The following is a 23772-nucleotide window of genomic DNA, read 5'->3' on the forward strand; positions in this document are numbered from 1 at the left end:
GCCCACCAACCAAAAAAAGCCCAGGACCAGATGGATTTACAGCTGAATTCTACCAGAGGTACAAAGAGGACCTGGTACCATTTCTTCTGAAGCTATTCCAAACCATTGAAAAGGAGGGACTCCTCCCCAGCTCATTTTATGAGGCCAGCATCATGCTGATACCAAAACCTGGCAGAGATACAACAAAAAAAGAAAACTTCAGGCCAATATCCCTGATGAACCTCGATGCAAAAATCCTCAGTAAAATCACAGACATAGCCTGGGACACAGCAAGCCTAACCAGTGTGTCAGAGATCTAGGGGAATTGGCTCCCTGTGGCAGTACTCTGAATTAGTTCTGGGGATGTGCACATGGTCATGCCAAGTGTCTCTCCTCCAAGAGCTTCTGTTAGACTAGAGGTATAAATGATGCTGAATAAGGGCCCCTGGACTTAATACCAGATAAGGCATGGAGATACGTGGACAACCTGGGCATGTTACTTGTTCTTCCTGGGCCACAGTTTCTTTATGTTTGAAATGGGGATGGCAGCACCTGCTTTCTTAGTAACACTGTGAGGGTAAAATATACATATAAAAATGCCTTAGAAATGTAAAGACCTGAGAGTTTTTGAGCAAACCAGAAAGTTATCGAGAACCTTTCCTTTTGTGCAATTCAGTATATTTTGGGGGGTAAATTTTAAACACCAAATAATCCTCAACAAACAAATGTACAAATAGTTCCTGAAATGAGGCAAATATACTCCTCCTGGAACATAAAACAATTCAAATTTCCAACAAATTTATCAAATATGTAAATAAGTGTTGATAACTTGAAAAATAAAAAAGGAATAAAATCATGATACATCAACATGAATGAACCTTGAAAACATTATGCTAAGAAGCTAGACATAAAAGGACAATTTTAAATAATTCCATTTATATATTTATATTATATTAAGAGATAAATGTGTTTTCATATCCCAATTTTCTCCTCATCTATTCATAAAAGGCAAGCTGCCCAAAGGAAGCATGCAACACTGCAAGGAATGCAATTTAGTGTGGCTGGGCAACTTTGGCTGGAGGGGGTACAGAAGGGAGAAAGAAGACGGAAGACAGTCTAAGACTCAAGGCACCTTGCGACTCTGAGACTTCAGAGGTGAGGCCACCTATGAACTGGGTGGATGTTTGGGAAAACATGTAATTCAAGGCAGTTCTGAAACTCTGTGGGTTTTGTGTGGATTCCGAGGTAATCCTACAGTAGAAAGTCCAGCCAAATGGTGAGAATAAGCAAGAGTCTTGGAGAAAAATGAACAGAATGAAGGCAATGTCCTACCATAATGCATGGTCTTGCAAGGACAGACAGACACCATGATATCCTTAGGATCTCCTGAGGCAGTTTGTGTAAAAGGAGGCAACTTGCCACCAAAATGGGAAAGAAGTGGTTAAACAGCAACAGTAGGGCTCCTGCTTCCTGGAGCTGTTGGGTGACATTTCCCTGCAACAATCCTAGAATCTTAAAGTGTGGTGTCGGTTTCACTTCGGATTCCAAATGGGAAGGGACTTTTCCTGGCAAACGCAGTTTAAAGTGTTTCTTTCAGTGTCATGCTGTACAGAAAAATACTAACCCCACAGAGAAAATTAGTCACAAAAACAGAAGGAAAAAAATACAACATAAGTGCAGACCCAGGACACTAAAGTCAGAGAGACAGAACCACAGCCTCGCACAACCATTGCTCACATTGTGTAAAGCATTACTGGAAGGAAACAAAGTCTTCAACAAAAACCTGCTGCACCACTCTTAGCAAACTCCTTTTGTTTGACCTGGGGCCACTTTACCTGTGGATTGTTTTGTAGCAGATTTTCCAGGTAATGCTTAGATTTTTCATGCTCCCCCAGTTCATTGGATTGGGCTTCAGGGGCTCTTTCTGGTGTGTGTCTGATTCAGATTGTATTTTAGGAATACTTAGAATTGAGGAAGAATAGGATGCTAAGCTACTGAGTGCAAAGCCTCTTTACTAACTTCCAATAATATCTGAACTCCTGTCTAAGGAACATAGAAGCATCTTTCAATTCCTAGTCTCATTTTCTCACCATTCAAATGTTCCTTAGGGAGAATAGAGATCCTATGCAAGTCTCAGGAATTGCTCTAGAGAAAACTATCTTTCCCCAAGCTTGAGAAACTTATCCCAGACCAACTTTCTTTCCCCAAATTTTGTTTAAATTAAAAATAGGCAACTAGAGGGGGTCAGCTAGTTGATGTTCCATAGATGCTTTCCTTGAAGCAGGGTAAAGAGCTTTGATTTATTCTTAATTGTTTCTGTCATTTAAGGGTGCATCAGAGACCCTGTTGTAATATTAAATTATATCACTATTGAGGAGCCCATAAGGCTGGGGCCGGTACAAGGATCATCATGAAGTGCAGCTATTGAGAGCTACTGACAACTTCTTAGAGGTGTGGCTGAAAGTAGCTAGCAAGAATAAGAGACAAAATCTTGTGTTGAGGGAAGTCACCTGTGAGAACAGCAGCTAGATGTTCAGGCTTGGGAGACCTTATTGTTCTAAGATACCTGGCCTTGTCTTCCAAACAAAAATCATCCTTGACATGCAGAAAGACTACTGATTTCTCAATAGATTTATAATGGAACAGATATAATGATGTGACCTGGAGCAATTTCTTTAACCTCATACAGAATCAAATTCCCCATCTGAACATAAAAGTATTTACCTCATAGGTTTATTGTGAAGCTTAAGATAAAATATGTAATTTACCTTGCATAATGCTTGGCATATAGTAAGCACCGAATATACATTAGTTATTAATATTGTTATTTTCATGAGCAAACTTAGTAGGGATAAAAGCTCAGAAACACTGGGTAGGAGCTTGAGCTAGCTATAGAGAACTTGAATTGTAACCTGGCCTTCAGATTCCTCATCAGAAGGGTGGGACCAGGAATAAGAGCGTTACACTTGGCTCAAGTCCAAACTGCATGACTGCACAAACACTGTAACTGCTCTGTATTCAGACACATTTGAAAGGATTTTTCCAGCATAAATTTCTAAATGTGCTGCTTGTTTTGTAATTCAATCTAGGGCAGCAGCAGCAGCAGTGCTATCATTATTTACATTTCTAGCTTTTGGTCTTGGATCCAAAATATTTGTAGCAGTATGAATTGGCTCATAAGAAAATTCTTCTCTTTTCTTCAAAAAAGTTTCATGTTACTTTCTTTTATACCTGTAAGCAAGTAAATATTAATAATCTTTTACATTGATTTGTTTCTGAGACATTTGGTCAGAAATAATTTGCAGAAATAAATTGATTCAGACACTGTAGCTAATTTAACATTAATTTTTTCCTATTTCTTTGATTTTTAGAAATTATTCCAGTAGAGGAGAACCTCATCAGAAACATATTAACTTTCTAATATTGTTAATACAATTTTTTCATTTTAATGAACAAAAGGCAATACAAAGACCTTGTAAACAATTAGAAAATCATCTTGCCCTCAATTAAATTTTCTATTCTCCAAGATTTAAATTTTCAACAGTAACCTAAATAGCTGTTAACCCTCTATTCATGAGTGTAAAGGGGAGAAAACATTTTTGTTTATGTATATGTCAAGTCTTAAGATTGTTTCAATACTGACCAGTTCCTTTTCAGTCTTTCCTTTACCTTGGTTGTGTTTGAGTCTTAAGTTCTCGGACATTAATAACTGCGCATTGGGTACTCAAATTCTGGAAGGACTAACCTGGCTGATCTATAATGGACAGCTGTGCATGACCCCAATAAATGAACTCCTGCATAATCTGCAACTAGTCTAGACTGCAAGCAATAAATAGTTGTTGAAGGATGAATGATGGAATGGTCAGGACTTTTCTATGTAAGAAGGCTACTGAGAGTGTTCACTCCACACATAAGGTTTCCAGGTACTATATGTTTCTATTTCTGTCTGTATTTCCATTTACTCTTTCTTTAAATCTTTTATTGTCTCCTCTTGGCTCCAAACTGTGGATCTGGGACCACATGCGACTCCAAGTAAACTTTCAGCCCTCAAAAGACCTCAGTATTACATCCTTCCTGAAGTATCGCAGAATTTTTCTCTAAATTAAAGGAGAATCACAGGACGTCACACTTAATGACTGCTGATTCAAAATTAATTTTCCTTCCTTTGATGCCTAAATCTACTTCAGCACATAATTATAGAATTCTGCTTTGGAAGGGGCCCTAGAGCTTAATCTAATTTTCAACTAATTGCGGGATTCATTATTAGAGAACCAATGATAATTTGTAAATCAGTCTTTGAGCATTTACCTAATAAAACTATTCCATCAGTAGTTAGAAACTATTCCATTAGTAGTTAGCTCTTAAAATGAGCTAAGACCCACCTCCTTAAAACTTCCTTTGAGCAAAGCTTCATGGCCTCACAAAAGAAAAGATTTTCCTATTTTCATTTAAAATATCATATTATTAAATTATCTCTAAATGGCAAATATAGCATATTTTAACAGGAAGTATTCCTAGTGGTTCTATCTCCATTAATCCATACTCCAAAATATTGCCCACTCTTTTAAGCTACCAGCCCTATGCAGTATCCCAAATATCAGTGCGAAAACCAGAAGTGCATTCTCCTATTACATTAATAATAATTTTACAGTATGGTGGCAGGAAATGCACTTTCAGTTCACTGGCTATAGCTATTAAACTATGAGGAAATGACTGCCTGGAAGGCAGCCAGGTCCTTGGCTTAGAGGCCAACTCTGAGGAAGACAAAGGTAATACAAGAAGGGAAACTATGCCACCTGACCAAAAACATTATTGAGACACTCTAGAGCAGTGCTTCTCAACTCTTTGTGGTGAAGGAACTTTTTTTTTTTTAATTTCCAATCGGCCGTGGACTTTTGTAAAATACGAAATGATGCACTTGGATAAAGCAGCAATGTGAAATGCTCTAAAAATGTCTAAATACTTACCATTTGTATACTTGATCAGTATAATTATATACTTATACGATTTATATACTTATTATACTTATCTCATAAGGGACTGGTAACAAACAGTTTTGGAACTGGTGTGTGGAACACATGCTGAATAGCACTGTTCCAGAGAGGGAGAAAGGATGAGAATTACATTTGCCATCCTATTCTTTTAGTATGGTTCAAGTGACATGCTAGAAAGGAACTATTCCTGCTGCTGGTAAGTACCAGAGATGTGTGTATGTTAAACATAAGATTGGTGGCCCTGCTTAACAAGATAGTAAACACTTGGCTATAAAGATAGTATCGATGAAAACAATTGCTATTTATAAACCATGTTTAAAGTAGTTTAATGATGAAATCTTGGCTAATCATATGAATATGGGGAAAAGTATGTTTGCCCAGAAGTAGGTGGTATCAAAAAGCATTTTCTCACAGTTATGTAATTACCAAGAATAGAGTTTAGGGAGTGACTCTACCAAGCAGGCAAAAGAGAGGACTTCCAAAAGAGTAATTTTGTCAGCAGAAACCTGGAATAACCCCAAGGTCAGAGTCCCTTTCCCCAAGGAGGGAAAGGGACTTGACAATAGGATGATAGGTAGTATATTTCATTAAAGGAATGAGGAATAGTTACATGAATTCTTCCTCTATAAATGATGTTTGCTCCAAGACGAAGACTTCTAAAGGAAGAATTCTGACACTGAAGGCTATCATATTGGGAATCAGGGCCAAAGAACAGGGCAATACCTCACGGAATGTCTGACTGTTACATGAAATCAGAAGACAAGCTAACCATCTACCATGAAGGGGAAATACTGGCTTTTCTCTCTTCCCATGTACAATAACCAAGAGATAGGACAATCAGATTCTGCATTAATTGCCAAGGGAACAAGGATTTTTCACATGTACAGAAAATATGAATTCCAGCTAAAAACATTTTTTAATCTAGGCCTTCATATGTAAATGTAAACAGGCAACTGAGAATCATCAAATTGAGTGAAACCCAAAAACATTAGATCCACCAGACTCAACCAACACAATAACTAATGGTTAAAGAAATAGTATGTGGAGAAAACAGAAGTGAACTATAAATATGGATAAATAGGATTTAGAGAAAGATTTTTCACACTCAACCACACAATGCCCAATACATAATTAAATACCTTGGATCCATAAAATAAAAATAAGCTTTTACAAAAAAGGAAGTAATCAGAGTTCTTAGCTGTAAGCAATATAATCCACTTGGGCTTTTCTAAAACTAAACAAATACCTAATGAGTGGTAACTATGTGTTGGTTATTCTTTTAGGCACTGGGGATACAGCAGTGAGTAAAATAGACATTCCCTGTCCTTAAAGAGCTTATATTCCAGTCAGAGGCTAGAGATTATAAGGAAATAAACATATAATTGAGGTAGTGATGGCAGAGTAAGGGAGACAGCAAGTGACAGGGGTGTGTGTAAGTGTGTCTGTGTATGCATGTACATATTATATAGATAGAGTGGTAAGAGAAGGCCTCTCTGATAAAGTAACATTTGAGCTAGGAATCAAAGGAAGTGATGAGGTGAATCAAGAGCAACAGAAAAATATTCTGAGCAAAAGGAACACAAAATAAAAAAAATTTGAGGTGGAAGTATCTGGGGGTTTTGACTAATAGCAAGGACACCAGTTTGGCTTCAGTGGGCTGTGTGAGAAAGAGTGATAGAAATTGAGGTGAGGGCAATAAGAATAGGCCAAATTATATAGGACCTTGTAGACTATTGTATTTTGGCTTTCACTATGAGATATATGAAAAGCCATTGTAGAATTATGAGGAAAAGACTGTGATAATTACAATGATATATGAATTTGATGATTGTGGCTTGGATCAGGGTATTAGCAGTGGGGACAGGGATATATGGTCAGACTCTGGATATATTTTTTAAAAATATGGACAGTATTTCCTGATGGATTGAGTTTGGGGTATGAGAGAAGGACAGAATGACTCCAAGATTTTTGCCTGGGGAACTAGAATAACTAAGGTACTATTTATTATAATGGAGAAAATTATAGGAGAATCAGTTAATTTTTGTTGGAGAATGAAGAGCTGAAGTTTTGGACATGTTAACTAGGAGATGTGTTTTAAATATTCAGTTGGAGATTTTGAATACCCAGTGGGATACATTATTCTGGAGTTCAGAGGAGGGATCGAGTCTATAGATATTAATTTGAGAGTTCTCTCTATATAGAAGGCATTTAAAGTCATGAGACTGCATGAGATCAGCTAAGGAATGAATGTAGATAAGCAATAGAAGAGGACCAAGGATTGAGTCTTACATTACTTCAGTATTTTGCAGTTGGGAATTAAAATATCACCAGAATACATATACACCATAGAATACTACACAGTCATAAAAAGAGTGAAATCATGTCCTTTGCAGCAAGATGGATGCAGCTAGAAGCCATTATCCCAAGCAAACTAATGCAGGAACAGAAAACCAAATACCACATGTTCTCACTTACAAGTGGGAGCTAAACATTGGGTACACATGAATATAAAGATGGCAACAATAGGCACTGGAGACTAGTGCGGGGGGAAGGGAAGAGTGTAAGGGTTGAAAAACTAACTGTTGGGTACTATGCTCACTACCTGGGTGACGGGATCAGTTGTACCCCAAACCTCAGCATCACGCAATATACTCATGTAACAAACCTGCACATATACCCTCTGAACCTAAAAGTTGAAATCATTTAAAAAAATGAATTTAAAAATATCACCAGAGGACATTGAGATGAAATAAATAGTGAGATAGGAGAAGTATAAAGAGGCTACCTGAAAGCCAAGTAAAGAAAGTGTTTCAAGAAGGAGAGAATAATCAACCATGTAAATGATACCAACAGGTTAAGTAAGATGAAGACTGATAATTAACCTTTGAATTTAGCAATATGGAGATCATTGGTAATGTCAGCAAGGGTAGCTTGTAAAACAATGTCATCAGTTAAGAGTGAGAATGGAGTACTAGATTTTGGAGGTTTAAGGAGAGAGTAGATGGTATAAAATAGACAGCTGGTGGGTTATAAAAATGTCACAGCATTGCCAAGCAGCTCAAAAAGTCCACTTGAGGTTAATGGTCATGAATTTAAAGAGCCTAACATTAAATGAATACCAAACCAGTTAACATGGAAACAGAAAAGGTGGAAAGTTGGATTTAGGCATGTTTGGATTTTTTCAGAGGTGACTATGATGAATTGAAAGAAGGGAAAAGAAGTTAATGGTATATGCTTGGAAGTGTAATTGTAATGATGAACCATGAAATCTAAAGTCAGGTAAGAAGAGAAGTGAGAACATGTGTAGAGTGAATGGCAGTAAAAAGTAATAGGGGTCAATGAATTTGAGGTCCCAGTAGGTTCAAGAAAATGTTGGATTTGGGGCATTAGAAGGAGTGAGCAGAAAAGACAGGAAAAGATGGCTTGAAAAGGGGATGCTGAAATTGAGATTGTGTAAGTATACTACAGAAAAGTAGCTATTTATTAAAAGAAGGCTGGAAAACCAAGCTTGAGGTTCAGCTTCCAGAAATAATGTCCAGGACCATTGCCACAGCGCTGCCCTGATAAGAAAAACTGTTGCTCCTACAATTAGATGCCAAGAAATTGACTTTACTGCAGCAGCTACTGCTGCCAGCACTGATGCCACTACTTTATTAAGAACTTGACCTTGCAATCTCTGCCATCCCCCAAAGTCAAGTCCCTTTGCTACTACCTATTCCAACAATGGAAACCATACAGTTCTACCTTCTGCATGGCTTCAATTCTGAATCAGTCTCATGTCAGGGCATCTTACTGGTAGAACATAAGTCATATTCCTACATTGTAGTTTCAACAGAGAAGTTTGAGTTTTGACTTCTACATTTAAGAGGTAAATATTATAATGTAAGAATTTTTTCCACATATAGAAAGGCTATACATGATATGTTGGTCAGACACAAATATGACAAATGTTTACTATATAGATTTTTTAAATTAAAAATACAATTGCCAAAATATTTTCCCCTTACTAAAGGGGTGACTAGTGGTATGTACACAACTGAAAACAGAAGATTGGACATAGTGATTCTGCCAGGATGCAATATAAAAAAAGGAAATTGTATGAAAAAAGTAAGAGACATATAGATATTTATGAGAATCCCAATGTCTGTTTAATGAGAGTTGGAAAGAAAAGGAAAGCAAGGGAAGGGAAATAAAATAAAATAAAATAAAATAAAATAAAATAAAATAAAGGAAAGGAAAAGGAGAGGAGGGGATGAGGAAATCAAATAATGGACTAAAATTTCCTTAAATTGAAAAAGGACTTAAGTGTTCAGATCGAAAGAGCCCACCAAGTCTCAAGTAGCAACAATGGGAAGAATGACACATGTCTAGACAGATTCCGGTAAAAATTTTAAACTATAAAGTCAAAGTGAATATCCTCTTCCAGGCACCTTGGTGTAGCACATAAGCTACATATCCCTATGGGGTAGCTCTACTGGATCGCTAACTCATCCCTTCACCAAAATTAACTCAAATGGATCAAAGAGCTATCAAAAAATATGAAATCATCAAAAGATAAGAAATACCAAAAAAAAAAGCACAAGGAGATAAGGCACAAAACCTAGATGCTATAATTCCATAATGGAAAACATGATCGATGAGTTTGACTGCATAACAATTTAAAACATTTGCAAAGCATGGAGTATTATAAGTTAATTAAAAAGACCAATGGCAAAGTGATAAAAAAGTAATGTTTATGCTACAGGTTTAATGTCTTGATATATATATATATTACTATTGATATTTAAATGTATCTATTAAGTTCTTACAGATCCATAATAAGAAAAAATAGAAAAAATGGACAAAGAACAAGAAAATACAGTTCTCAAAATGAGACATATAAATAGCCAATATTTATATTTAAAAGTATTGAATCTCACTCAAATTTTTAAAACTCAAGATATCATTTTTTACTTCTCAGATAGAAAAAGGTTGAGAAATTTGATAATATACTTGGTTGGTAAGAGTGTGAGAAAATGAGCATTCTCCTAAACTCCTTACCAGTAAGCTTTTTGGAGAGCAATTTGGCAATATTAATCAACATTTCAAAACATGTATTTGTCCCAGCATTTTCTCTTTAGAAATTTGTGCTATAGATATATTAGCACAAATATCCAAAATACATGTAAAAGATATTTATTGCAGCATTTTTGTAATACCAAAAGTCTGAAAACAATCTAAATATTTATCAGTTAGAGACTGGTACTTCTGGCAAAGAGAAGAGTCAAATATAACAGGAGTCTGTTTGCATGAGGACTAAACAGTCTCCCAAATGTATTCTTTAAAAAACAGCTTTATTGAAACATAATTCACATGCAATAAGTCACCCATGTAATGTGCACAATTTAATAGTTTTTAGTATATTCTCAACGTTGTACAACTATCACCACTATCTTATACCATAATGTTTTCATCAACCCAAAAAGAAACCCTGTACCCATTAGAAGTCACTCACAATTTCTCCTTTCCCTCAGTCCCTGAAACCACAAATTGACTTTTCTTTGTGGATTTGCATTTTCTGGACATTTCACATAAATTGAATATTATAATATATGACCTTTTGTGTCTGGCTTCTTTCATTTATTGTGATGTTTTCAAGGTTCATTCATATTGTAGGATGTATCAGTGCTTCGTCCTTTTGTGTCTAGAAAATATTCCATTGTATGGATAGGTCACGTTTTGTTTAGCCTGTCCTACTGAACAATCTTTCAACAATTATTCTGAATAATCCTATTGAACATTCATGTACATGTTTTTGTATAGACACATGTTTTCAACTTTTTTGGTTATATATCTAGGAATAGAATTACTAGATCATATGATAACTTCATGTTTAACATTTCAAGAAAATTCCAAACTGTCTTCCAAAGTGGCTGCACCACTCACAAAGTGCTGTGAGATTTACAATCTCACCAGCAGTGTATGAGGCTTCCAATTTCTTCACATCCTCACTACCACGTGTGATTGTCTGTTGTTTTGATTTTGGCCATTCTAATGGGTATTAAGTTGTATCTAATTTTGTTTCTGCTTTGCATTCCCCTAATGACTGATGTTATTGAGCAAGTTTTCATGCACATATTGGCCATTTGTGTGTCTTTGAAGAGATGTCTATTCAAATCCTTTGCCCGTTTTTCTATTTGTTTCTTTGTTTTAGTTGTTGAGTTGAAGATCTTTATCTATTGTGGATACAAGTTCCTTATCAGATATATGACTGGTAAACATTTTCTCCTATTCTGTGGGTTGCATTTTCACATTATTGATTATATTTTTGGCAGGAAAAAAAGGTTTTGATTTTGAAGAAACGTAATTTATCTATTTCTTCTTTTGTCACTTGTGCTTTTCTTGTTGCGTCTAGGAATACTATGCCTAATCCAAGGTCACAAATATTTACTCCTATGTTTTATTCTAAGAGTTTTGTAGTTTTGGCTCATACATTTATGTCTATGATTTTGAGTTAATTTTTTGTACAGCATATGATTTGAAGTAGGAGTCCAACTTCATTCTTTTGCATGTGGCTATTCAGTTGTTCCAGCACCATTTGTTGAAGAGATTATTCTTTCTCCATTAAATTGTGCTGACTCCCTTGTAGAAAATCAATGGATCATAAACGTAAGGTTTTATTTCTGGACTCTCAATTATATTACATTTGACTATATGTATATCCTTATTCCAGTACTATACCATCTTGATTACTGTATTATTGTAGTAAGCTTTGAAGTCAGAAAGATTTAATACTTTTATTTTGTTCTTCCTTTTCAAGATTGTTTTGACTATTCTGTACCCCTTGCATTTCCATATGAATTTTAGGGTTCATTCATGAATTTTTGCAAAAAAATCTGGCTGGGACTTTGATAGGGATTATGTTTTCTGTAGATCACTTTGGAGAGTATTTCCATCTTAACAATATTAAATCTTTCAATCTACGAATATGGAGTGTCTTTCCATTTATATAGGTCTGCTTTAACTTCTTTCAACAATGTTCTGTAGTTTTCAGTGTATGTCTTGTATTTTTTTGTTAAATGTATTCCTATTTTATTCTTTTAGATGCTATTGTAAATGGAGTTGTTTTCTTAATTGCATTTTCAGGTTGTTCATTGCTAGTATGTAGATACACAACTTACTTTTGTATATTGATTAATCTTGTATATTGCCATGTAGCTGAACTTGTGTGTGTGTGTGTATTTTAAATAGAGAATTTGCTATGGAAGTTTGTTACAAATAGATATATATAATTGCAAAAATAATTTTGTGTGCATACTCACACGTGCACGCACACACACACACACACACACACACCCTGCAGGCTGTTGGGTAACAGCAGTGGAAAAAATAAGTCATTTGTATTGTTGAGTAGTAATCCATTGTATGGATATAACCACTCTACCATTTGCCCCTATAACAGTGCAGAATTTGCAATATATCTACAAAAACTGTAAACATTGTTTGAGTCCTGGTGAAGTCACATAGTCTAACTGGAGAGTAATGAGATTACTAGTGCCTAAATCTCAGAATTCTTAGTCAAAACTTGCAGTAAAAAGTGAAAGTGAACACATCCCAGTTTAGTCTTTTACCCCAATGTCTTTGAATTGCTTCGCATTTTACTTTATTAAAAGCAAAAGTTAATCTTCTTTATCAGCTCAGAGCTATTTTAGATGCTTCCCAATCTTCAGTCTTCCTTCCCCTGTAACTACTCCCTCTTTATTTAGAAGGCATACAATAGACATTAACCCTAATGTAGAGAAGTAGTGTGGCATGGGAGTTGAGGGTATGGGCTCTGGAGTTAAACTGCTTGGGTTCAAATCTCATTTATGCTATATATTTGCTGTTTTGCCTAAAACATACCTTTACCTCTCTTGGCCTCAGTTGCCCCATTCTAAACTGTGGGTTATTTTGGCACCTTCCTTAGAGGATTTTTGTGAGATTATATATATAAAATACCTGAAACAATACACTGTAAATGCTCAATAAATGCAAGGATGTCATTAATATTACATGTCAACCAGTTGGCATATAAGGAGATCTGTCTCCAGCCTGGGAAGATTTTAAAATAAGCAAACAAAGCATCTTATTTTTAGCCTTTGGGGGGCATCTGCTTTTCCTTGGCTTGTTGGAGAGAGTGTTCCTAAGGGATTTCCTTTTTAAAAGTTGGGGGCATGAAGAAGAAAGTGCCAGAGGGAGATAGTGAAAGACTCCAAGAAAGCAGAGAAGACAAATAGAAAAGAGAAGAAAGTTAGAAGGAGGAGAAACCAAAGAGGCCAGGGAGAGGAAAGTAGGTGGCTGGGGAGAGAAAGTATAACAAGAATAAAGTTCATGAAGGTAGGATGGTTGGGGGAGACCTTGTAATACAGAGCTAAGAACTTTATTGAAGTTTAACAGAAAAGAAACCGTTGTTTGAAAGGAAGAGATTGGCTATATTTAGTACTGGGTAGGATGTCAGTTCTGAAAATAAACTGCTCCCAGAACTGAAAGCAATCCTCTGCACTGTTGTCACCTGCAGCATGCTGGCCTCCCTTATAGAGGAGAGTGGAACATGGTCATATCAGCTACCTCAGAGTTTCTGACATTCACAAGGACTTGCCCCACTTTGTCTGCTTGTCCCATTCCTAAGTTTTAAAACTTCTGATTAATGAGAAAATAATTTATACAGCTGAGAAAAGTGAAGTATATGTTGGTGTGTATGTGGAGCAGGGAAGTATCCTGCTAAGTTAATACCGGAATCTGAACACCATGTGGCCAGGTGCTTAATGCAATATTCACCACATCCATGGTACATATCTGGCATACCACTGTAGACACAGGGACCTAGTCAGAAGTATGACAGGCCATATATAAAGATATATTTGAAGCATCCGATAGGTGTCATAGAGGTAAGTTCTCTATGGAGATGTCATGCTTGTGTGACTTAGGGAACTCACATAGGGCATGCAGATAGGCTCAGGTTAGGATACATTAGGAAAAGACAGAGAATTCATGATTTGAGCCATCAAAAACAGAATGCATGTGGAGGAGGATGGAAATGAGGAGAAAGTTTTCCTTTTCCAATAGGAATAAATATAATTGTGTTCATAAGTACAATGCCATCTACTGCTCCTTTACAAGACACAGAGACTTACAGGTACATTTAGATACATACACACACAAATACAAACAACATATGTTGTGTTGGGAAAATATACGTGATGCCTTTCACTGAATGAGAAAAAAAAACTAGAGAATGGGTATTTTGATGGAACAAAATATAACTAGAATTCTAACTTCTAACTTTAATTCATCACTTCCACTATTACCACTCTCTCATCTAGACAGTTGCGATAGCTCCCTAATTGTTTTCCTGCTTCCAACATAAACCCCTCTTCTGAATATATACTCTACAGGGCAGCCAGAGAGATCTTTTTAAAATCACAAGTCATATTCTGTCATTCCTTTGCACAAAACCCTACAATATCTTCTCAGCCCACCCTGAGTAAAATGCAAAATATTTAACATGGTCTGCAAGACTCCACGTGATGTAACCCTCTGATACCTCTCTGGTTTCATTTGCTACTAATCTTCCCTCACCCTTCCCACTCTAGGCATAGGCGTGCTGATCTCTTTGCTCCTCCTAGAACACATCAAGTACATTCTGGCCTCAGGGATTTGCATTTACTGTTTCCTCTCTGTGGGAGAAGCCTTCCCCATATAGCTGGATGGCTTGCTCCCTCACTTTGAGACTCACCTCAAATGTCACTTAGTGAGGGAGACTTTCCATAACCATATATAAAATAGCAATTCTCCTCACCCTTTGTCATGTTTGATGGAGAAAGGAAGATAACGAGTACAGCTGTCTGATAGGTAGTTGGATATGTGGATCTAGAGTTCAGCTAGAGGTCTGAGCCAGAGATGTAGATTTGGTATTTTCCATCACCCCAGGCAAGGAGAATAATTCTTGTAATGGTCTGGAGGTGATGGATGTATCATGCTTTTTGCATGATACATCCAAGGATCATTTGGGACTTTTTGAAAATGCAGCTTCTCTGGGTCTCACTCAAGATCTCTGAACAAAAAATCTCTGGAGGCAAGGTTTAGGAGTATGTAGCTTGATAAAGTTCCATATATAATTCTGATGTGCAGCCCTGCCTGAGAATCACACTCTAAAAAGAAACACGCACCTCCACCAAATTTACTAGTAATCTTCAAATTGCCAAATCCAGTGGATACTTTATGTATCTCATATGATCACTCTGTTGGAATTAATAGTTAATCATTCTTAACTTCAAATATTCTACTTCCTTGGCTTCCAGGTACCACGCACATGATTCTCCTGCCAGCTTTCTTCCTATTCCTTCTCAGTATATTTTATGGGCTTTGTTCCTGCCAACACCTTAAATATAGGTGCTCTCCAATGTTTCAACCTCTACCTTTCTATCACTGTAACATTTTACACACTCTGTCTGGCTAGGGTGATCCATTCACATGGCTTAAATATGTACCCTACTGATGTCCATATTTCTATTCCTGATCCAGATCCTCTTCTAAGCTCAGAACCCATGTATAATATTGCCTATATTACCATCTAGACATTACATGGGCACCTGAAACCCAGTGTACCCGAAGCTTTCTTATATTTCCTCCATATCTCAGTAAATGGAACTACTAACACCCCACATAAGTCATTAAATCTTGTTTATTCTACCTTCTACCAATCATCAACTTTTCTTCATCCACACAGTCCCTACAATGATTCAGGCCACAGTCATCTCTGACTTGACTTATTGACAGATTCTATTGCAGTTTATGTGTTTATATAACTGTATTTCTCTTCAGTATTAGGCCATTTTGGCTAGCCCATCATTATTTAACCCCTCTGTTCTTCTATCCATTTGTTTTAGCAGACTGTGAGTAATGAGAGGATAAAACTATTCATTTATTCGTTCAACCAATATGTATTGATAACCTACTACATGGCATACCATGTCACATTCATTTCCGTATCTCACATATCAAGTATATTGCCTTACCTTACGTATGTACTCCATATATGTTTGTTTTATATTCAAACTTACTGTGTCACAGATAAGGAAAATAGGGCCTAGAGATGAAGAATGACTTGCCAAAGCCACACAGCAGGTAAGTCCAGTTTTCTCTACATAGAACCACTTTGTCCCTCCCTCACACACTTCCAACATACTGAGATTTGACATTTTACCACCAAAACCATTTTCAATAAGTCACCAATAGCCCTATGGGGCTAAATTCATTGAATACTTTAAATTACTTATCCTAATTTCTCTTCACTATTAGCCCATTTTGACTACCCCATCTTTATTGAAACTCTCTCTGCTTTTCTGTGACAATGTGTATCCTGATTCCTTTCTAATATCTGCTTACTCCTTCTCTTGTTTCTTCACTGATTCTTCTTATTTTAATTTCAATTTTCATTTTAGATTTAAGGGGTACTTGTGCAGGTTTGTTACATTGGTATATTGTGTGATGCTGAGGTTTGGAGTATGATTGATCCTATCACCTAGGTAGTGAGCATAGTGCCCAATATGTAGTTTTTCAGCCCTTGTCCTCCTATCTGCCTCCTCTCTTTTGGAGTCCCTAGTGTTTATTGTTCCCATCTTTCTGTCCACCAAAAGTTTATCTCCCACTTATAAGTGAGAACATGAGGTATATGGTTCTGTGTTACTGATTTAATTCGCTCATGATAATGGCTTCCAGCTGCATCCATGTTGCTGCCAAAAAAAAAAAAACAAACAGAATTTGTTCTTTTTCATGGCTGCATAGTATTCCATGGTGTGTATGTGCCTTATTTTCTTTATCCAGTCTACCACTGATGGGCACCCAGGTTGTTTCCATGTCTTTGCTATTGTGAATAGTACTGTGATGAACAGGCACATGCATGTGCCTTTTTGGTAGAACAATTTATTTTCCTTTGGTTATATTGCTGGGTCGAATGGTAGTTCTATTTTAAGCTTTTTGAGAAATCTCCAAACTGCTTTCCACAGTAGTTGAACTAATTTACATTCTCAACAACAGGGCATAAGTGTTCCCTTTTCTCTGCAGCCTTGCCAGCACCTATTTTTTTTTTTTTTTTTTACTTTTTAATAGTAGCCATTCTGACTGGTGTGAGATGGTATCTCATTGTGGTTTTGATTTGCATTTTTCTGATTAGTGATATGGAGCATTTTTTCATATGTTTGTTGGCTATATGATTCTTCTGTATCCTTTTGCTCTCTAACTGTTCCACATGGTAACACAGTCCTTTTCACTCTCCCTTTCCTCTACCTCAGCAATTTCATCCATTTTCAAAACTCCAATGATCTCTTTCATGTTAACAAGCCTTAAAATTCCTCAAGTTCCTCTCCTGTCTTGTCACTCAAATTCTAGTACCATATCTCTAACTTTGTACCAAATATTCCTACTTGAAAATGTCTCATCTTTACCTCAAATTCAACACTTCTAAAGAATAACTCAAAGATCTCATTATCTTCCCTATTTATGGTATAGTGAAAGGAATACTAGACCAAGTGTCAGGAGACTTGGATTCTACTCCTGGCTCTGCCACTAACTTGGTATTTCCTGGTTTTTCTCAACAAGAGTTTATCTTATGAAAATCACAGTAAACAGTACCTTGAAGGGGTCATATATGAATCTTCAAGGAGCCAATTCTAGTTGGAAAGATAAGACATATACATAAGTTACTACAGTACAAATTAAAAAGTGATAAATACCGTAAGAGAAGTATAACTACATTGTCATGAGAGTTCAGAGGTATTTCTGGATGATGAGACAATGGATTATATTGTAGAGAAAATAATATTTGATGTAGTCTTTGGACTATTTGGAGGCAGAAACAATAATACCTGATTCATTTATGAGTGGAGTCTAACAGAGAGAAAGGTTAAATAGATGCTAAAGCTTCAAACTTGTGTAACTAAAGCATTTGTGATGTCATCTCAAATAAAAGAGAAATCAGGATGAGCAGGTAGCCTGTGGTTTTGAATACAATTTTATAATTGAGGTTGGTCTCACACCAGTCCGAATGGCTATTATTAAGAAGTCAAAAATCAACAGATGTTGGCAAGGCTGCAGATAAAAGAGTATGCTTATACACTGTTGGTGGGAATATAAATATAAATTAGTTCAACCACTGTAGAAAGCAGTTTGGAGGTTTCTCAAAAAAAACTTCAAACAGAACCACCATTCAACCCAGCAATCCTAATATTGGGTATATATCCAAAGGAAAATAAATCATTCTACCAGAAAGACACATGCACTCATATGTTCTTTGCAGCACTATTCACAATGGCAAAGACATGGAATCAATCAACCTGGGTGCCCATCAGCAGTGGATTGGATAAAGAAAATATGGTACACCATGGAATACTATGCAGCCACAAAAAAAGAACAAAATCATGTTCTTTGCTGCAACATGGATGCAGCTGGAGGCCATTTTCCTAAGTGAAATAATACAGGAACAACAAAAAAACCTCATGTTCTCACTTATAAGTGGGAGCTTAACATTGGGTACTCATGGACATAAAGATGGCAACAACAGACACTGCGGACTGCTAGAGGAGGGAGGGAGGGAAAGGATAAAGAGTTGAAAAACTAATTGGGTAGCCTGCTTACTACCTGGGTGACAGGATTAATCATACCCCAGCCAAAGTTCTTTACAACTCTAATATCATATATTTATTCCTTTAAACTGACCTCCCCCTTCCAACTTCTCAGTATGCAATGATATCATTGCCATTACCATATTCAACTGAAAACATCTCATCCTTACTTCCCATTCTCACTGTCAATTCCCTAACCAGGCCCTTATCATTTTCTGTTTAGATTACTCCAAAATACCCCAATTTGGCTGACCTGACTCTAGTATCTCCCCACTCCTATATATCATGCCCAGTGTATCTTTCTTAAATGTGGCTTATTTTCATATTTTATTCCTTTGTTCTAAAATTTATTTCTAATTCCCAGAGCATTAAGTCTAAATTGCCTGTCATTCGAGTTATTCTCCAGCACTATATATTCCAATCCTCTCTTCAATATACCTCTTACATAAGACAGTTTGAATGTTTCACTCTTTGCAGACTCCATGCACATTGCTACCAATCCAGCTTTCCACATGTACCCTTCATGTGAATTATATATGGTTATTCATTTTCTGCCCAGATCTCAATTCCTCTTTGAATCCTTACCTATCTAATTTATTTCAACATTTGTAACTCCTTCATCACTTTCACCCATGCCCTAGTCTCTTTTTCAGTATGCTCTGTTAGATATACTCTCCCTTCTTTCAATATGTTTTTGAGTTAACTGTCATATCAGAAATGATCTGAACAACCAGTTACTACAAAGCGTGGAAAGATGTATTTTATTCATTACAAAATCATAACTCAGAGGTTTCTAAAACAGACTTAGTAAAGAAGATATTTCCAAGGCAGGGTGACTTTTCTGGTGTCCTTCAAGGTTACTTATTTATTTATTGAAAATCAATGGCTTTCAGAAATAGATGTGTTGATCTGTGCTGAGACAATACATCCAAATTCAACTGGAATTGAATTAATGTCAGCAAGGTGCCTTAAAAAGAGAAAGAAGGCATTGGATTGGGAAACAGGAGACCTGTGTTCACTACTAGGCCCAATGCTGCCACTTACTAGCTGTATGATCTTGGACAACTCAATGAATCTGTCAAAATATGTTTTCTGAAGAGTACACCATTAACTAAGGAGCTAAGAAAACAAATTTTCTGAAGTGCACTGCTACAACAATCTAACAAGTTTGTAAAAGAAGTTGTCTGGCAATACATAGTGAGTTTTGTAATGTCTCAACATCAAATTTCTGTATATAATTGTACTATAGTGATAGCCTATCAAAAATCATGGAACTTCGAATTGTCTTTTAGACACAAAACAGCTTAAAGAACAAATAAAGATATTCATGTATATTTCCAAAAATTGGTTATCCATTCATTCAATAAGTATTAATTTAGTGATCAGTATGCTAGGCCTTGGGGATGTGGCAGTGAAGACAAATATAATAAATATTATATTTGCCCTCAAAGAGATCACTGTCTAAACTGGGAGACAGACAATTATAATAAAGTGTGATAAGTTCTGCAATGATGGTAAGCACAAAGGGGGCCTCTGGAGCACAAAGAAGAGGACAAATCTGTTCTAAACTGGTCTTTTGAAGAGAGAGGTGATTAGGCAAGGCTTTTCCTGCAATAAGTGACTGCTAGGCCTATAGGATATTCAGGAATATTATCTTAGTCTTATTGGGCTACTGTAACAAAATACCTTTGACTAGATAACTTATAAACAACAGAAATGTATTTCTTACAGTTGTAAAGGCTGGGAAGTCCAAGATTAAGGTGTTACCAGTGTCTGGGGGAGTCCGACTTCCTCATAGACAGCACCTTCTCACTGTGTCCTCACATGATGGAAGTGCCAAGGCAGGTCTTCGAGGACTCTTTTATAAGAGAACTAATCCCATTCATGAGGGCTCCATATACATTATTTAGTCACCTCCCAAAGGCCCCACCTCCTAATATTATCATATTGGTGGATAGGTTTCAACACAGGAATTTTGGAGAGACACAAATACTCAGACCATAGCATTTACCAAATAATTTTTAAAAGTTAGAACAAAAATCCCTGAAGGGATTTGCAGATGGTTGGATACTGTGGTATAGTGGTTAAAAGTACAAGCTCTGGAGTGAGTCAGCCTGAGTTAAAATCCTAGATCTGCAAATTGCCAACTGTGTAACCTTGGACAAGTTACTTAAGGTCTTTGGACCTTGGTTTCTCATTTTAAAAATCAGTATAATTCATTAATATACCTCATAGGTTTGTTGTGAGAATTAAATAGGTTAAAACATGTAAAATTCATAGAACAACACCTGGCAAAGAGTAAACATGTCACCCTGCCCACTTGAATGTCCATTCCAGGAGCGCAGGAAATCTAGCTGTTGAATTACTAGCCTTTAGTGAGTGGCCCATAGCAGGCATGGCTGAATGAATGAATGATCATCAATATAACTTTTTTTTTGTCATGGGTATCATCCTAAGAGGTAAGAAGGCTGAATAATCCCAATTGTTTTCATTGTTGCCTTAATATAGGCCCACAGAGTAAAGGAGGGAAAGGAATTAGGCAATCCAGCTATTCAACTTTAAAACTAGACTTTAAAACATAAAAGGGCTTCAAATTGAAATCATCTCTTGCCTCTCCTATGGGTTACATTAGAGCAAGAACAATTTCTTAACATTCATAGCTACTATTCATGGGGTGCTTGCTATATGCCAGAGAGTTTAATTGAATTGCCTAAAGTGAGGTAGCTCCCAGGTTGAGGAGCAAAAATTTGAACCCTGATCTATTTGACCTGAATCTAGTTAGTACAGTGCTTGACACATCGTTAATGTGCAATAAATATTTGTTGAATAAGTGGGTGAAAAAATATATCAGCAAGTATATTTTCTTCTGTAGATGAACCTACAGTTTAGCTTTAAGGGTTTTCATGATCTTGATAAGTTCAAGCCAATGTTAAGAGTAAAGAAAAGGTGTGAATCACAAAAGAGAATTTACATAGGAAAATCTCCTGACTAGAAATTCCAAATGGGAAAAGAGAGCTGGATTTGTTTAGAAATTACACACACGCACATACACAGGCATGCACGCATGCACACACACATATACCTACAATACATGTCATCACAACTGTTTGGAGCACCTTAAACATATACATACACACAGGAGCATGCAGACCCACACAGCCGTACTTTTTTAAATCTCATTATTTCTTTTGTCTTCTTAACACATCTGAGAGAGGGTAAATGACAGAGTGTCAGAGGTAGAAAGGACGTTAGCAATTACCTAATCAGATCCCCTCATGTTAATGTAAAAATTGACACTCTAGAGGGGAAGAAAATTGCTAAGGTCACACAAGGAGTCAGAATAAGATTAAGAATCTCAGTTTCCTGACTCACAGTTTGTTTTACTCTGAACTGTCACCATTTACCATCTCAATTTTATGGATGAGGTAACCAAAGCATCCTAAGAATGCTGATGGCCAAGCTCCTGCCACTTGTCCATTGAAATAGGACTTGAAATCAGATCTCCTTTATTTTAAATATAAAGCTTGCTGTCATCCAAGTTCTTCTGTCTGGATGCCCAGAAGAAAGATCCTTTCCTATTGAATTAAACAGTGGACTGAGGGTAATTTACAGAAAGCTTTGTCCTTGGCTTTAAGAGAAAATGTCCAAGGCTGCTTTATTTTCAGTCCCAGGGAGGCTCCATGAAGGCAGGAATCCACAACACCTAGCACAAAGGAAGGTACTTAATAAATATTTGTTGTTGAATGCATGCCATGCTAAAGGGAAAGTAGGTTGGGTAATGGTTTCCCAGTGGCAATGGATGGACAATCATTAGGGCTGAAAAAGTGGGAACACATGAGGAAGAGGTGGGAGGAACCCTTAAACAAAGGAGAAGCTCTTTCTCTTCATCTTATTGAAGCTGCAATCACTCGGCACAGGCTGAGTAGATTGGTAGAAATGTGATTGGCAAAGCTATTTAAATGAGACCTCCTTAAAATTGTTACTCTCCACCCCACCCCCACGTTCCTTTAAATTTTGTTTCAGTCATTACCCAGGCACCGGATACAGAGATTCCTATGGGGAGTTTTAATGGGTCGATTCAATTTCATCTGGATGACGCCACTTAGCCAAGCATTAAGAGCTACAGCTCCGGGAAAGCAAACGACACGCGGGGGGAGGGGGGAGAGAAAGAAATTATAACAAGGAGCAATAAATCCCTTCTTTCCCATCCTCCCCTATAACCCATTCACAAGACCTCCAGAAATCATCTACATTCACAAAACGGCCAGCTAGCTAAGCTGAACACACTGCAACCTCACTCCCTGCCCCCACTGCAGATTATATACCAACACACCCTGAGCCATATAAATAATCACACACTGGCGGTATCTATTGCTCCGTTGAGATACCCTGTGTCTACAACTGCAGTTTCTGCTGCTTCGGTTCATCTGTCAGATTGGAGGAGAGCGAGACCAAGGTGGAGGCGGAGGCGGAGGCAAAAGAGAAGGAGGGGGAGGAGGTAAAGGAGGAAGAAGGGGAGGAGGGAAAGGGGAGGGCAAGAGGAGGGGAAGGAAAATACTGGAGGAGGAGGGGAAAAGAAACAGGAGGAGGAGGAGAAGGGGGAGGAGAAAGAGGCGGAGGAGGAGGAGAAAGAAGAGGAGGAGGAGAAAGAGGAGGAGGTGAACAACTTACCCTGCTGAGCTTTCTTTGGGAAATACGTCCATCAAGATTTAGATCTGCCTGTAAAATCTATACAAAGTATATGCCACTACAGGTTTGACTCGCCCCCTCCCCCGTTTTTTTGTTTTGTTTTGTTTTGTTTTGTTTTGTTTTGTGTTTTCTCTGCTGTGTCAAAGAACAAGACAGAACTATCTCTGTTTCTGGCTCCACTGCCTGCCAGTGAAGGAGTTTTCATTCAGACTTTCCGAAGAGAGGTGGAGAAACCTAAAGACTGAGGAGAAGAGATCCTTTGGGCCAGATGGGGCATTAGTTCTTCTGCTTTTCTCAGCATGGATAAACCCTTTCCTCAAGGTAAGCCATAGAAATTAGCTCTTTAAAAACCCAGAATTCTTTCTATGCAATGCACAGATTGCCATTCATTCCAGCCATCCTGTGCTGTCTCTGTGTGTGCGTGTGTGTGCGCGCGCGCTTGGGCGCGCGCGCGCAAGCGCATGGATAAA

General features: G+C 37.2%; 1 protein-coding gene across 1 annotated transcript in view; it reads left to right on the forward strand.

The window, feature by feature from the left end:
• Positions 1-23772, forward strand: part of SPRY3 (sprouty RTK signaling antagonist 3) — a 157472-nt gene that overhangs the window by 124254 nt on the left and 9446 nt on the right. The window contains exon 2 of the mRNA XM_004065180.5: positions 23449-23623. The gene's annotated coding sequence lies outside the window, so the exon portion shown is untranslated. The remainder of the gene's footprint in view (positions 1-23448; positions 23624-23772) is intronic.

This window comes from Gorilla gorilla, chromosome X, assembly GCF_029281585.2.
Source record: "Gorilla gorilla gorilla isolate KB3781 chromosome X, NHGRI_mGorGor1-v2.1_pri, whole genome shotgun sequence".
Classification (NCBI taxonomy): domain Eukaryota; kingdom Metazoa; phylum Chordata; class Mammalia; order Primates; family Hominidae; genus Gorilla; species Gorilla gorilla.